The 15,165-nt window shown below is 41.3% G+C and overlaps 1 long non-coding RNA gene across 1 annotated transcript in view; it reads right to left on the bottom strand.

The window, feature by feature from the left end:
- Positions 1-3,989: 3,989 nt before the first annotated feature.
- The window catches only part of LOC144772114 (uncharacterized), a 40,812-nt gene continuing 29,636 nt past the window's right edge, over positions 3,990-15,165 (bottom strand). Inside the window, exon 3 of the long non-coding RNA XR_013599649.1 lies at positions 3,990-5,919. This is a non-coding gene — a long non-coding RNA (uncharacterized LOC144772114). The remainder of the gene's footprint in view (positions 5,920-15,165) is intronic.

Here is a 15,165-nt window from a genome sequence, read left to right as displayed (position 1 = left end):
CTAGTGGTGGGCAGTGAACTCTGCTCTGCCAGAGGAGTTTGCAGAGTTTTTCCAACTTGGTACTCCGAGGACCGATTTCTGGCATTACAGCCCTCTTCAGCCTGGTTTGCTTGAATCCAGTGGCAAAGTGAGCAAAAGACTCACGTCTGAGCATACCCTGCCAACTTATGGCGAAAAAAGCAAAACCAAAGGTGGTGATGGACGATGGATTTAGTCCCAGATCTCTGTACTGGGGTGAATGTTCTGCATTCTGTCCATCAATTGTTGTTTTTGCATTTGTCACCCCGAGTGGGATGGGTATGCTCAGACGTGAGTCCCATGCTCTCCACACCACTGGAGTCAAGCTATCCAGGCTGATGACAGCTGATATCCAGAAACCGGTCCTTGGATGCTTGATTCCGGTCCAGGAAAGACATGGCTTGGCAGTTCGGGCTGGACTGTTCCCATGAGGCACAGGGTCAAGGCTGATTTGCATATGGCCATGTCTGACCTGGGGTGGTGTGGAGTGCAAACAAACAATGGATTTAGGCCCAGATCTCTGTACTGGGGTGAATGTATGACATTGCTCTGCATTCTGTCCACCAATTGTTGTTTTTGCACCAGTGGAGCTGCAGCAGTAATTGAGCTATTGAACTAGTATCCCTTTAAAACTTGCCCCAGGCCTGCCATTTCAGCCTGAGTGCAGTGTTATGCTGCCATGTTGACTTGGCATTTAAAATCCTGTGTAGGACCTAGGTAGCCCATACAGCATGGTGCTATTTGAATAAATGGTGGTACATGTGTTTTAAATGTTAAATGTCCTGCGAGTGAAAAACTCCCAAATGTGTTTTTAACTACTGTGAGGCCTACCTCTCTCATAGGATTACAGTAGTGATTCCTTACCACATTTAATAAGCTGTAATTCCTAATTGATAGGTGGTAGATCTGTCATATTTAGTATCTACGTAATGGTAGTGATAAATTTAATTTGATAGCAAAGTCGGATGTATTGTTACTCTTTTGAAAGTGACACTTTTAGAAAGTTAGGAATTTTTCTGCTCTAGGCCAATTGTTGCCTGCTACCTATTTATGGATACTTTTCTGGGGTAGATGACAGCTGGACTTTGTGTATTCCCTCTATATAGCCACACACAATATGAGCTTAGATGTCACTTGATGGGCCATGCCGGTACAATGTGAGGATGTTGCCGGACACAGCCTCACAATTAGAGCGGAGTAGGTTGTGTACTTTCCAACACAATAGGCTGGATACTCCCTCATAGGGACTGTGGAGGAAAGGCTGGACGGTAGGATCTCTGTGCACTTTAAAGACCCTTACAAATACTGGACCTCTGACACCACCACTCCAGTATACTTATGTACCTGAACTGCCTTGCTGCAGGACAGCCACTCTGTTAGACGGTTGCTCTTGAATAATTACTGCATTGCTGTGTTGCCCTACTGCCTGCTCATGTCTCTTGCCTTTTACTGAAGATTGGACCTACATGACTTAAACCCAGAATGACTACAAGGGCTATTTTGCATTTGCATTTGTATTTGGTATTTGTTAAGCGCGTGTATCACCCGTAATTCTCGCAGCGCCAGCAGATACTCAGAGACCCAAACTAGGTGTCTCATCAGAACTGAAAAAGCCAGGTTTTAAGAGTTGTGCGAAACCTCATGTGATCTTGTGAAATTCGGAGATATAGATTGTAGGGCGGTTCAGGTTTCCGACTGGTCTCCTGATTTGAAGTCACAGGAACATCTACCACTTTCAATAACCCTGTTCCTGGACTTGGACTATTTGAAGTGGGCTTGTTCCAGTAAAACCAATGTTTCCTCTGCTTTGAGGACAAAATTGATGCTTTTGTGGAAACAGGAGCGGCAAATCACCCTCAATACCAGTGTATCACCTTCGGAACCAACACTTTGGAGCTAAAACTTCAACTACCACTATGTGGAGAACATCAACACATCACCTCTACGGAAAAGGTATTATTAAAAAATAAACCAAAACAAGGATTTTAACACAATGGTTTCAAAGGGACTGATTTAGGACATAATTATGAGTGTAGTGGACCTGGTACCGCTGCACTCACCGTGGTAGGCCGACCACCGTATTACGATGGTAGCAGTGGAACTGCCACAACACCACCGCCAGATTCCACAGCAGTGTTGGTGTGGAAAGCAGGCGGGAATCGTGGCAGTGGTGATGCCGGCACCACTATGAAGATTCTGACCTGACTTTCTACCAAGTATTTAATTGCTGGGATCCTGCCATGAAATGCTTTGCAGAAAGTCATGGAAAGGGGCCCTAAACAGAGCCTCCAGGCAAATTTGCTAATGGGTGTGTGTGCAGGGGGCAAATGATGTGCCCCCAAAAGTGCAGAGTTGTGCGTGCACTGTGTGGCATGCATGACATGATGCATTATACACCATGCAGAAATGTGCCGTATGAGCTGCCACGGTGATGGTATGCTGTATTAGTTCTCCTATTAGCATAAACATATCCACCGCTGAGACACCACAGCCGAACCATCTGACCTGGATTCAACTCAGAATCCAGGATGTAGTTTCAACACGGGCTTGGCAGTCTTCTTGGGACCACCGTGGTGGCGGTCCTACAGTAAGACCACCAAACTAGTAATAAGGCCCTTATTGTTTTTAAGCAGGTTTCTGTCATAAACATGAGATAACACCCTGTACAGTTTTTGTTTTTGAGAAACAAACTCATAATGACAGGAGTTTTAGTGAACAGAGATGGCTGCTGGGCTGATACCATCTCTAAATTTGATGGATGGTAACCTACCAGGATAGTAGATGTAATATCCTCTGCCACTCTGGAAAGTCAGTGACAACTTAATCAGCAATTGTGTGTGCTGTATTTAATGATCTGGGCTGGCAGGTGAATAAGACAAGGGGTGAAAAGGTGTAAAAATCTTTTGTCATAAGGTTGAGACGCCTCATTAATGGAACTAAGCTGGCCAGAGCACAAGGCAATCCATATGGTAAAGATATCAAATTTAACATAGAAAATTCCAATATGATTCCCTATTTGATATTCTCTGGCCAATTTAAATGTGGATTTATCCTTTTGATGAATGGAAAATGTATCATAGCATCACAGCAGTAAGGCATCCATAACACTACTAACCACCTTGACATTTATTTTAATGTGTGGAATTAATCACGGTTCACAAATCCATAATTTACCAAGATTCAGCAGGCAGTACGGCTTGCTCTTTTATTCATGGACTACAGTCAATTATTCAAAAAGATATATTAGGGCCTTATTATGAGCTAGGTCATGGTGAATAAAATGTGGATTTTGGTGTTTAACGTACCAAAATACACATGCTACAGTAACTACCATATTCTTATCCCCTGTTAAATATTGGCAGATTTGACCTGTTGAAATGTAAGGAAGGTTAGGTTATTTAATTTATCAGTTAATTATTAAATGCGTTAAATAACTTCAAACTCATAAATCTGAACCATGGATAAAAAAGGGGTTTATGCATGGGTCATAATATTACTAGGAACTCATAAACAGGCCCTGAGACTCCAGTGTCGGCCTGGTGTCCTGAGGTCATACTCACAATAGCATGGGTGGAAGTTGTTGAATCAAGGTGCATTCTGGTGGTGGAGGACATGTTGCTGGGCATGTTGACAACAGCTAGGGAACCATGCTAAGCAGAGGGGATTTCTCAAATGTGATTTATGTTGGCATGCCACGTATATTTCTATTGTATGTATTATCTATTTCAGCAGCTATACGCAATTCAGTTTCCTATGATATTTTCTTTCCAGGTCATTGCAACAACTGCTACATCACCAAAATAGGCCATACTACTTTATACACATTTACCCTTGATTTCCTAATGATTCTATTTACATATTCGATTCAGATGTTGCCCTACACTCTCTTAATATGTAAAGATGTAAAACCTGAGCTTTAAGAAAAATCTTATGGATGAATAGTGGCCTATTTGCACTTTTACTATGCCAGATACCACCTTCCACCCCCACCAAGAAAACAACTCCCACTGGGGAGAGTACCTAAGAGAACACCTCCCTGTGGGGAGAAGTACCCAGGAGTGCACTTTCCAGTGGGGAATACCACCAAAGAAATCCCCTTCCAGTGAGGGATAGCACCTAACAAAACACCTTTCAGTGAGGGATCATACCTAATAATACACTTTTCATATGGTTCTCTCAAAGACGTTTGCTGAAATCTCAGCAGATGAATGGGGTGAATCAGTGCGCCCGATACAATTGGTTGAAATTGAGCTCAGTGCCTGAGGCAGGTAATTATCATTCATGCACCAAATCTATAGATGAATGCTTACCATATGGATTAGGGAAGTCAAGTAGGTGGCTTCCCACGGTTGCTGAGGAGAGGAGTCATTGGCATTCTTCTTCATGGTGCTTGGTGAGCAAAATAGCAATGGATTAAACCCAGATCTGTAACTGGGGATGAATGTTTTGCCATTGTGCAACATTCCATCCATCATCTTGTATGTTTTTCTGCTCTCCCTATTTGGGAAGGGTATGCCCAGACGTGGGTCCCGTGCTCACTAAGCCACTGGAGTCAAGCTATCCTCGCTGAAGACGGCTGACAGCCAGAAACCGGTCCTAGGAAGCTTGATTCCGGTTCAGAGAAGACGTGGCTTGGCAGTTTGGGCTGGACTGTTCCCGTGAGGAACAGGGTCAAGACTGATTTACATATGGCCATGTTTGAACTGGGGTGGCTTGGTGAGCAAAATAATGATGGATTAAACCCAGATCTGTGACTGGGGGTGAATGTTTTGCCATTGTGCAACATTCAGTCCATCATCTTGTGTGTTTTGTTATTCTTCTTCATGGAACAGGTATGCTTCTGTGTGCTTTGGGTGGCATTACACAACTTACTTTTCATCTACAACTCTTCTATTGTGTAGCTTTTGCACTTAATGTACTAATCATATACCTATGTGTTGCATCTTTCTGAATAACTTTATAATCTCCTGGCGAAGTTCATTAGTTCTAATACCATACACTAATGGATTCAAAGCTGGGAGGACGAGTTGTTCACAGAGCCTTAGCATAACATGGACATAACGGGGTATAAAGGTTGGCACCCTGTTCGAAATGGCAATCATTGTAACAGTACAGCAAAGTAAGCACACCAAAATCAGGTGGGAGGTGCAGGTGCTAAAGGCCTTGAGGGCCGCTCTGGAAGAGCCCAGCCTTAATACAGCATGAAGAATCATGCCATAGGAGAAGATAAACGTTAGTGAAAGAAGCATCAGGAATGAGGTGATGATGACCAAGTGAAATACGTCATTTGATGTTGCGTTGTCACAGGCAAGCTTTGCAATTGGTAGATTCTCGCAAAGGCAGTGTGGTACAATATTACTTGCACAAAAGTGCAGTCGAGACGCCAGCAAGGGATATGGCAGGAAAATAAAAAAACAACTTGCTATTAACACTATAACTGTGTGTCTAGTCTTCCGGTTAGTGATGATATAAGCATGATGCAGTGGGCTACATATTGCAACATAACGATCATAGGCCAGGAACACAAAGATGAATATGTCCATTCCCATGCAGAAATACAGGATAAACATTTGGCAAAAGCAAGCAGGTAAACTTATTGTATTCATATGAAACCAAAGGATGGACAAGGTTTTTGGTGAAACTGAGAAACTCGTCAGCATGTCCACCATCGCAAGTACACAAAGGAGCTGGTAGATGGGTTGATGCAGGCTAGGCGATGAGTAGATGGTTATTATTAGAATAGAGTTGTCTGTAAGAACTAGAATAAAAAGAATGGTGATGGGGATAGACAGCCATTGCTGCCAGCTCTCAAGCCCTGGGAAGCCAATTAGCACAAATTCAGAGACACTTGAGGATCTGTTGTGTGTAGTGGCCATGTTGAAGATCTGTTTTGTCCATAACCTAAAAGAAAATACAAAACGTGTTATCTGTAAATCCTATGACATCCATTAGGTTATGTGGCATGCAAATAATAATACAGATAGCTGTAGATATCACTGCCATTAGTAGAAGTTCTGTGCTGAATATGATGAATGGTTATCTTAGGGTAAAAACCTAAAGATGAGTAAATATCCTTCATTCATCTGTAGAAGATATAACTTTACAAACACAAACATTATATGTACTCTATTATAGTCGAGTTCGAATGCAATTATTTCTCATTTCACATTCACTACATTTTTTTGAAAGAAGGTGGGTATACCACACAATGCTGACAATGACAAATATATTGTAGTGTTCTTCTTAGGAATGTTGTGGGAGGATTCTATGGGTGGATTCTGCAAAGGACGGTTGACGGTTGACGGGCTGGTCTGTGACCAGCTGGGCGGTTGTTATGCTGCCTTGCCTCCTAGAATAAAGATACTTCTAATTACCTACATTGCGTGTGCCTGATACTTCACCTTGGACTGGAAACGGTCTGGATCATATGGATCAAAAGAGGAAGGTGGTACTCATCTGCTGAGACGTTTGCTCATGTTGAGCGTCATTGGACAGTGATTTCCTGGTGGGTGTTGGTGGTGCAATGACTTTTTGAGGAGTTCTCTAGTTGTGAGTACCTCTGGCAAGGTATTTTTCAAATTAAAGTAAATGTGGAGGAGACACGTGCAGTGTGAGCCTCGAGGGATAGCTTGGAGTGAGAGTGTCTTGCTGTGATGTCATCACACTGTGTCACGTGAGCAGAGTGGAGGATATTTTGGTTTGGGCTGATGTGTAGGCCTAAGTCCTACATGTCACGTGAGCATGGCGGCCATTTTGATTAGGCTGAAGTGTTTAAAACTTATAACCATATTGTACAAGATCAAGTTATTTTTGGGAGACTTTGTTCTCCATATTAATTTTTCAGTTAATCCAGGAACATCATATCTGCCAAAGTATTCAAATAATCATTATGTTATGGCAATTGGTGCCATACCCGCAAGGAATCTATGGTGCAGGCTACTGGGTGATTTTAACAACGCTTAGAAGTATTTTTATCACTACATTGCATACCAAGAATATCCAATTTAGCACCAGATTGTTTCTACCATTGCTAATATTACAGCACTTCCACATTTTTTTCAATTTGCAGGAGAGTCTAAAATGGAATGGAAATGATGGTATTCCATGTTTTTAGCTTATGTAGAGGTTCTGTAAGAAGAAGATTGTTCAGAGAAATGGAAAGTAGCTTTACTACAGCATTGTTTAGGTGAGGCAGGTTTAAAAGAATTGAATAAACTTTCCCCTTTAGTGGGTGCGGGGGACATGAATATATTTAACAAGGTGATCAAACAAATGAGAATCTGGTTTGGAAGGAAAATCAACAACATAATGGAAAGGTTCAAGTTGTATTCGCATGCACAGAAGGAGGAGATGTCAATAGAAGATTATGTATCAGTCCTACACACTGTGGCAGTGTCTTGTGCTTTTGAAACTATTACCTATGAACAGGTGCTGACAGATCAAGTAATGATGAAGACAAAAGTAAGAGCTTCAGGAAAGATTATGGCTGGGTAAAGATTCATCTTTAAGTGTGGTTGTTAACCTTACAAATGGTATTGAACAATCTGGAAAATGTGTTAAAGAGATCAGAGGTCAGGGTGTCAGAATTCAAGATACTGGTGCTGAGGTCTCTGTAGTGAAAAATCAGATGTGTTCAAAGAAATATCTGATTATTCCTGTTAAGAAAGACAGTATGTGAAGAAAGGTAGTATCATTTTTTAACCGTGTGGGACTTTGAACCATGTGGGAAATGTTAAATTATCCCACCTGATATTCAGCCTTGTGTTTATTCTGGTCAAAAAACTGATTTGCCACGGTATATATGGGCAGATCTGGAGAAAAACTAGATGGAAAGTGTACGTGGCAATTAAGGGAGGGAATATACTGAGGTGGTCCTCATCAACAAGAAATGTGTATAAGATTAGATCCTAATGGTTTATGTAGTTACAACCAATAGTGAAGAAAATGTCACTGGTATAAAGACACTCTTTCCAAATCTTTTTGAAGGGACTTTGGAAAAGTATGTTGATTTAAAACGCAAAATTATACTTATGGAAGATCAATACCAGTGAGGCACAAGGTAAGGAATGTACCATTGGCTTACTGTGACAAACGTAAGGTGATGTTATGGTGGAGAGGAAAATAATTGAACCCATTAAATCTTCTCCTTGGGTATCTCCCATTGTGTTATATGATAAAGGTTTGGGGGATATTTGGTTGTGTTTCGATTTACGCAGTTTAAATAAGGAGGTTTGAATTGACATATACATTTGAGTTTATATCCACATTATCTGGTGCTTCTGTTTTTTCTATTGGTTTAGTGAGTGCTTACCAATAGGTGCAATTACATTAGGGAGCCAAACGTTTACCAGCATTTTTTACACCAGAAGGGAATTTGCAATTTTTGAAAATGCCGGTTGGGTTGCACAGTGCAGCTTCTGTTTTACAGCATTTAATGAATGAGGAATAGGAAGGTATTAAGGGCGTCATTGCCTTCCAAGATGATATTCTAATTTTTGGGAAAACTGATGTTGAACAATGCAATAATTTAAAAGATGTGCTGAAAAGAGTGCAAAGCAAGGGACTGAGATGATAAATGCAAATTTAGGCAGAACAAAGTATTTGTTGGTTGCTCCATCGCTTCTTACAAAAGATCAGTTATTGTTGTTCTTGGGTCTGACAGAATTCTATGGGAAATTCATACAGGACTATTCTACTAAAGTGCATCCGTTAAGGCAGTTGTTGAAGAAAATCGTTAATTATATCTGGGGTAAGGACCAACGAAGGGCATTTGAATTATTACATTTTTAACAACATATGTGGTAAGTTAAGAATGTCTAGTGTAGTGGATGCTAGTAGTGTTGGGTTGGGGTGGTACCCATGCAAAATTACAGTACAGGTGAATATGAGGTGTCATATGACTCCAGGATTTTGCATGATTCCGTGTACAATTACTCCACTATAGAGAAGGAGTTGGTAGTCTGTACATGGGCAGCACAACATTTTTGTCAGTTTGTATGGGGTAATACATTTGTATTAAGAACTGACCACAAGCTGCTGATTCATATGCTAGCGCAGACAGGGGGAATGTTGACATCTTGTTTTGCAAGACTGGCTCCTAAATTGCAAGACTATCAATGTGTAGTGGAATATGTTCCTTTTTGTGCTAATGTCCACGCAGATTATATGTCACGTATACCAATTGTGGATGAAACCGATGTAAAGGATGTGGTGGAATGTGATGTGCCATATACTATGGATTATGTTAACATATGGTGTGTGGATGAGAATACAACCAAATCTATTTCAGAAGAAAGATGTAAAGAAGCCATGCAAGTGGACTACATTTTGAGAGAAGTTCAGCATTTTTTGTATATAGGTTGACATGAAGAGAAGTCATTGAGTGGAGAATTGGCCACATTTTTTTAAATCAGAGAGTAACATGATTTTGGATTGTATTGTCATTTGGGGAGGCAAAATTGGGCTGCCACAGACATTAAGAGAATTGATTTGCACTTTGGCTTATGAGGGCCATATGGGAATGTCCGCCACTAAGAGGAGGAGACGTGAATTCTACTGGTGGCCTCATGTTGATGGTATGGTTGACAAGTGGGTGAGGGAGTCTGGTCCCTGTACGAAAAGTGTCAAGTTGACCAAACCGTTAACTGTTGATGTGACTCCTATTGAATATGCTCATGGTCCCTGGAGGAAACTAGGGATTGAAATTTTGGGGCTATTTGGAACGTCACTTGGAAAGGATATATATGCCATAATGGCAGGGTATTATTTCTCCAAGTGGCCTGAAATGGAAACTGTGGTAAAGGTTACATCTTTGGAACTCATTTAATTTTTAGATTACTTTTTTGTTGTGTAGGGTTACAAGAGGAACTTACATCTGAAAACGATCCACAATTTGTAAGTAAATAAATGGATTTATTTTTAAGAAGATGTGGAGTTCTGCACAAACTCTGTCTAGTTATCATCCCCAGGCTAATGGTCACGTAGGACGCTTCAACAGGGTTATTCAGGAATCAATTCAGTTAGCTATGAAGAGTGGTTTTCAATAGAGAAAGGCATTAAGGGCAACTTTATTGACGTACAGAACGTCAAGTAATTATGTCATGGGGTTGTCCCCATTGGAAAAGTTACTGGGCAGGAAGCCAGGATGTAAACTTATGCCTTATGTTGTTGAAAGAGAGAAATTTGTGTGACACTTGCTAAAGTCAGTGAGCATTTTGAGAATTATGAGGAGAAAATGAGGAGTGGTTGTTTCAAGGGTCTCCCAATGAGGTCCAAGTTGAGAATTGATGACATAGTTAATGTAAAACAGGTAACCCTTGGTGAAGCACTATGCTACGCTCACGTAGTTTGCGAAGTTTGCGCCACTTCGCATTACGCGAGCTGCATGTAGCACATTGCGAACATGCATAGCACAGCGTAGCATAGTGCAGCGGTCATTTTTTGCTTGTTCGCGGCCCTCAATGTCATGTTGGCGACCGCGAGCAAGCAAAATGACATCCCGGCGAAACTTTTTCCTCGTTCGCGATCAGCAACATCAAGTTGCCGATCGCGAGCGTGGAAAATAAACCTCCTGGAGAGATTCTCAACACGGGGAGGTCAGGTTTCTCATTGCGAGTGGTCGCACATGCTCGTGACCGCTCGCGATGAGAGGCTACCAGTCCGCGTGGGGTAAGCTGCCGCTTGAGTAAAAATCTACTTGAGCGGCAAAATACTACAGCTCGCACTGTGCAAGATATCGTTTTCAATGATTGCACAGTGCCTGATGCTTGTCCGCACTGTGCAATCATTGAAAACTCATCTTGCACAGTGCGAACATGCTACTACGCAGCTCGCGTAGTGTTACGTGAAGTTCACGTAGTGCAAAGTGCACTTTGCGTAGCTTCGCGTAGCGCTACTTCGCGAACTACGCCAACCCCTAAAAACAAGGTAGTATGAGATTTTTAGTAAAGCTGTGAGAGCGGAAGGTGGGAAAATAAGGAATTTTCTATGTATTTAAGTGTATAAAGACAGCATGGTGAAATGAAAGTGGTCTACTGAATGAGTTGAAGGAAACACGTATGTTGGTATGTATGATGAAGGAAAGAAGGTGATGGAGAAAAGTTGATACTGTGTAGGGAAGGTGGACGAAGTGAGTGTAACATTGATAGTAAATGTATTGGTGGTTCCAGTAATATGAGCAATTGGTTAAATGTACCAGGTATCATTGTAATTGACGTTGGTGGTTGTAAGACACTTGAGAGGCAGGTACTGTGTCAGCTAGCATTATAAGAAACTATGGTGAACAATTTGATGATCTAAGGAAGGGCAAGCTGTGGAAGTGAGGAAAAGTACATGAGTAAAGAATGTAGCCATGAAAGTGAAGCATATGGTTTTTTTATTTTATTTTATTTGTTAGAAAGAGGAAGGTACATAGTGTACTTCTTAGAATGGGAATTGAGTGATAAGGAATGTTGTGGGAGGATTCTATGGGTGGATTGTGTGAATGGTGGTTGACGGGCTGGTCAGTGACCAGCTGGGTGGTTGTTAAGTTGCCTTGCCTCCTAGAATATAGCTACTTCACATTCACCACATTGCATGTGCCTGATGTTCGAACACATATGATACATTTTGTTATAAAACCAGTAGGCACGGATGAACAATATTTGTTTAAGAAATTACTGATTACCAGAAATGAATTGTCACATATCTAATATGTAATATTATGGGCCATTGCTGTCATATTCTATTGAAAATTTACAACTTTAAAGCAATACACTCACATTCATTCTGGGGTTTTCCTTAGAAGCATTACAATTGTATGTTTAGTTACACATACAGAGCTTATTAATTCAGTTAAATTGCACTATAACAACCTGCAGGTGAGAGTACGAATAGAATGTTTTGTCTCGGTCAAGATGTCCTGCAGTGGGGTACCCGACTTGGCTGTCCACTATCCTCACTTCTATTTGCTTTTGCGTTGGATTCTCTGGCTTTCCTGCTTAGGCAGACTCTCAGTGGATGGGGAATTAAGGAGTTTTTCTGTATACAGATGATACCATGATTGATTTGCTTTGACCGAACATGTCTGGCCTGAATCTGCTCAATGTTATGAGTCTTGAGGCTCTGGATTACCAAGACCAAGCTCATTCTGTTCTCGCTGGGTCAGCTGATGGGACTGCCCATGGACCAGCTTCTGTAAATCGGTCTTGCCCAGGAGGTAGTGGACACAGTCAAATACGTAGGCATCCTGATCATGCATGACGAGCAGCAGTTCTATAACTATAATACAGGCAGTGCTCAACAATCTGTGCCCCACAATCCAATTTTGTAACACTTTAAAACTATCTCTGATGATGAAAATAGAGTTCATAAAAATGGTAATTTTACCAAGGTACTTATATGCACTGCAGGGTACTATTTATGAGAATGTGTTCTGGGAGCTGTACTGCCTGTTAGTGGAGCTACTCTGGAATGGAAAAAGATGCAGAAAAGGTATTAGCTCTCTTAAGAGGGAATTGGACAACGGGGGATAGAGGTTCCAGACTTGGAACTATAGTATCTGATGACCCACTTACAACACGCTATTCAATGGCTAGATAGGGAGACCAACTGCGGGCAGTCCCTGCTGGAGGGCACACATGATTGCCACCAGTTTGGAGCACTGCTGATGTGGCTTTCAGTGTGGCAGCCGCTCACTAATGGAAAAAGCTGCAACAGAATATCAGACAAGCCAATTCTCTGGCCGAGTTTAGAAAGACCCTGAAAACTTGGCTTTTCCCTAGGATTGATCCTTAGTCCTGTCCCCGCAGTTATCCCGGTCTGTGTTTAGGTTGGTCTATTTAAGTCTGAGCGCCAGGATACCCGTAGGGTGGCAGTTGCGCTATATGAGAACTTAATTCAATTCAATTCAATGTGTGGAGGGCAATTGTCCCATGATTTCTCATCTGATGGGCAGGCTTTTGGAGCAGGCAGTGCAGTGAGTGATAAAGTGAGTACTCTATGCCCCAAACCTAGATGTATGGATAATGCCCCCTTTGAGGAAAAAGCACGACCAATGATGATCGATAGCTGGCAAGAAGTGATGTGCATAATGTTGTCTGATCTTTACCCAGCAGGACAATTTGTCACCCTGCAGGAAGCAATGGAGACATTTGATCTGGGATCAAGCCAGTTCTTCCAATACACCAAAATTGCAGCCATTGCGTGGCAACTTTTGCTGACATTTCTTGAGACTCCCTAAACAACACACACAGTACTGGCTAAGTTGACAATGGCAGGAGGACATAGGATTATAACACACTTATATCATGCATTGCACGCAGATCAGTCACTAGTGCCATTTCCCGCATGTGGCAAGTCATTGCACAGTTATTGTCTCATACTGGCTTGATATATTATCCCAGCTTAAACGTGCAATGAGATGGAATGTCCCATGCAAGATTAAACAATTGTGTGCTAGGACTCTTCCTTGATGACCCGAAAAAGAAACTAAGCAGGCGATTCACAATATTAGGAATCACTGTGGCAAAAATTGGTATCACAATTAATTGGCTGATGCTCATCCCCCGACATGTGAGGCCTGGGAGAAAGATCGGCTTGACTGGGCTGGGGCAGTGGAGGCACTTATGAGGCGAATAAGAAGGAACAAGAAAGCAAAATATGCCCTGGTTGCTAGGAGCACAATGACACAGGTGATGCTGGAGCCTCCTTAGGGCGTTCGGCCTGAAACTGGTTAATAGAATCAGACAGGATGGTAGCGCTGCTATAGGAAAATGGTACATGTATATTTGAACCCAGCTGACTAGCCGCACAGAGGAATAGTAACAAACATACAGTAAATTGAAACAAGGATATTCCACCATTTAACTAAATGGAAGCCATGTTGGTTATATGATGGGGGACAGGTATTTGACACAGTGTTTTTTTCTTGGCTATTTTGTTCGTTTTGTTGGACAATTAGATTATTTTGCTGTTTCTTCAATGGAAGCATGATAAAACAATTTGCTATGGCATTACTGCTAGACCTAAAAGATTGTTTGAGTTTGCTATTATTGTTTTTTGTTTCCTGACCAGTTTGCCCCGTCATTTCAACAACCTTTGGTAGCTGTGGTATGGGACTGATGATTAAGTAGAAGTATGAGTACGAGCAGGGGCAGGTGTAAAAGAGTATGTGTCAGGTAGTAAGAGTGATTAGATGTAAAAAGAGGCATACAAATAGATACAAGAGTAAGTAGGAGTAAGTAGAAAAGTAAGAGTAGGTAAAGTCAATGAAAGTGTATAGTAATAACTAGACGTGAGTGAAGAATTACAGGTAGAATAATAATTAAGCACAAGTTTAAAAGTGGGAATATATATGAGTATGGATACGTGAAGGTAAGGATAATGCTAGGATTAAGAGCAATAGGGGAGTAGGCTTGGGTAGGGATAAGGGGGGAGTATTGTTAGAAGTAAATATAAATCAATGGCAGAAAAAGAAAGTAGATGTAAGAGTAGACAGAGGCAAGAGTAACTATAATGCTAGGCATAAATATGTGTATGAATAACTAGGAATAAGTAAAAAGAGTAAGAAAGTGCAGAAAAAGAAGTCGATAAAATGAGAAGAAAAATAATTAGTAAGTCAGTGTAGGAAAGATTAGAACATTGGGATTTTGAGAGCTCCGTTGAAGGCAATGTTGTAGTTCCAGGCGTATAACATCTGGTATAAGCCTGGAGCAGCAAGTTTCTAGACCTGTGCCTCGGGGTATACCAGTCATTAAAGGCCCTCTCCATCCTTATAGTCCCTTTGTGGCTCAGGCCTAGAACTTAGGCTCAGGGCCTGTAAAAACCAGTATAGCCCTTGGTATTGGGCTATAAGGCTATAGTAGAAGCTCCAATAAATATGAGTAAGCATAGGCATTAGTGCATAAGAAGAACTTAGTAAATAGGAGTAAGTGTAGATAAGTGTCTCAAAGTTCATGTTTATTGATGGAAGGACATCTGGAGGGGGTCGGTCATGAACTGCAGGTAAACATACTTTGAACACAGATTCCGAAGAGATAGAAAAGGACATTTATTTAGTAATTTCAGAAATGAAAACTCTATTTACACATATACATGTTTGAAGGTATATTTGTTTAATCCTCCAACTTTATGATGTTTTAAAATTATTGGTGATTAACAATCATTAGT

Source organism: Lissotriton helveticus, chromosome 8 (genome assembly GCF_964261635.1).
Source record: "Lissotriton helveticus chromosome 8, aLisHel1.1, whole genome shotgun sequence".
In the NCBI taxonomy this organism is placed as follows: Eukaryota; Metazoa; Chordata; class Amphibia; order Caudata; family Salamandridae; genus Lissotriton; species Lissotriton helveticus.
The sequence above is the reverse complement of the archived record's forward strand: the minus strand, read 5'-3'. Positions and strand labels throughout refer to the sequence as shown.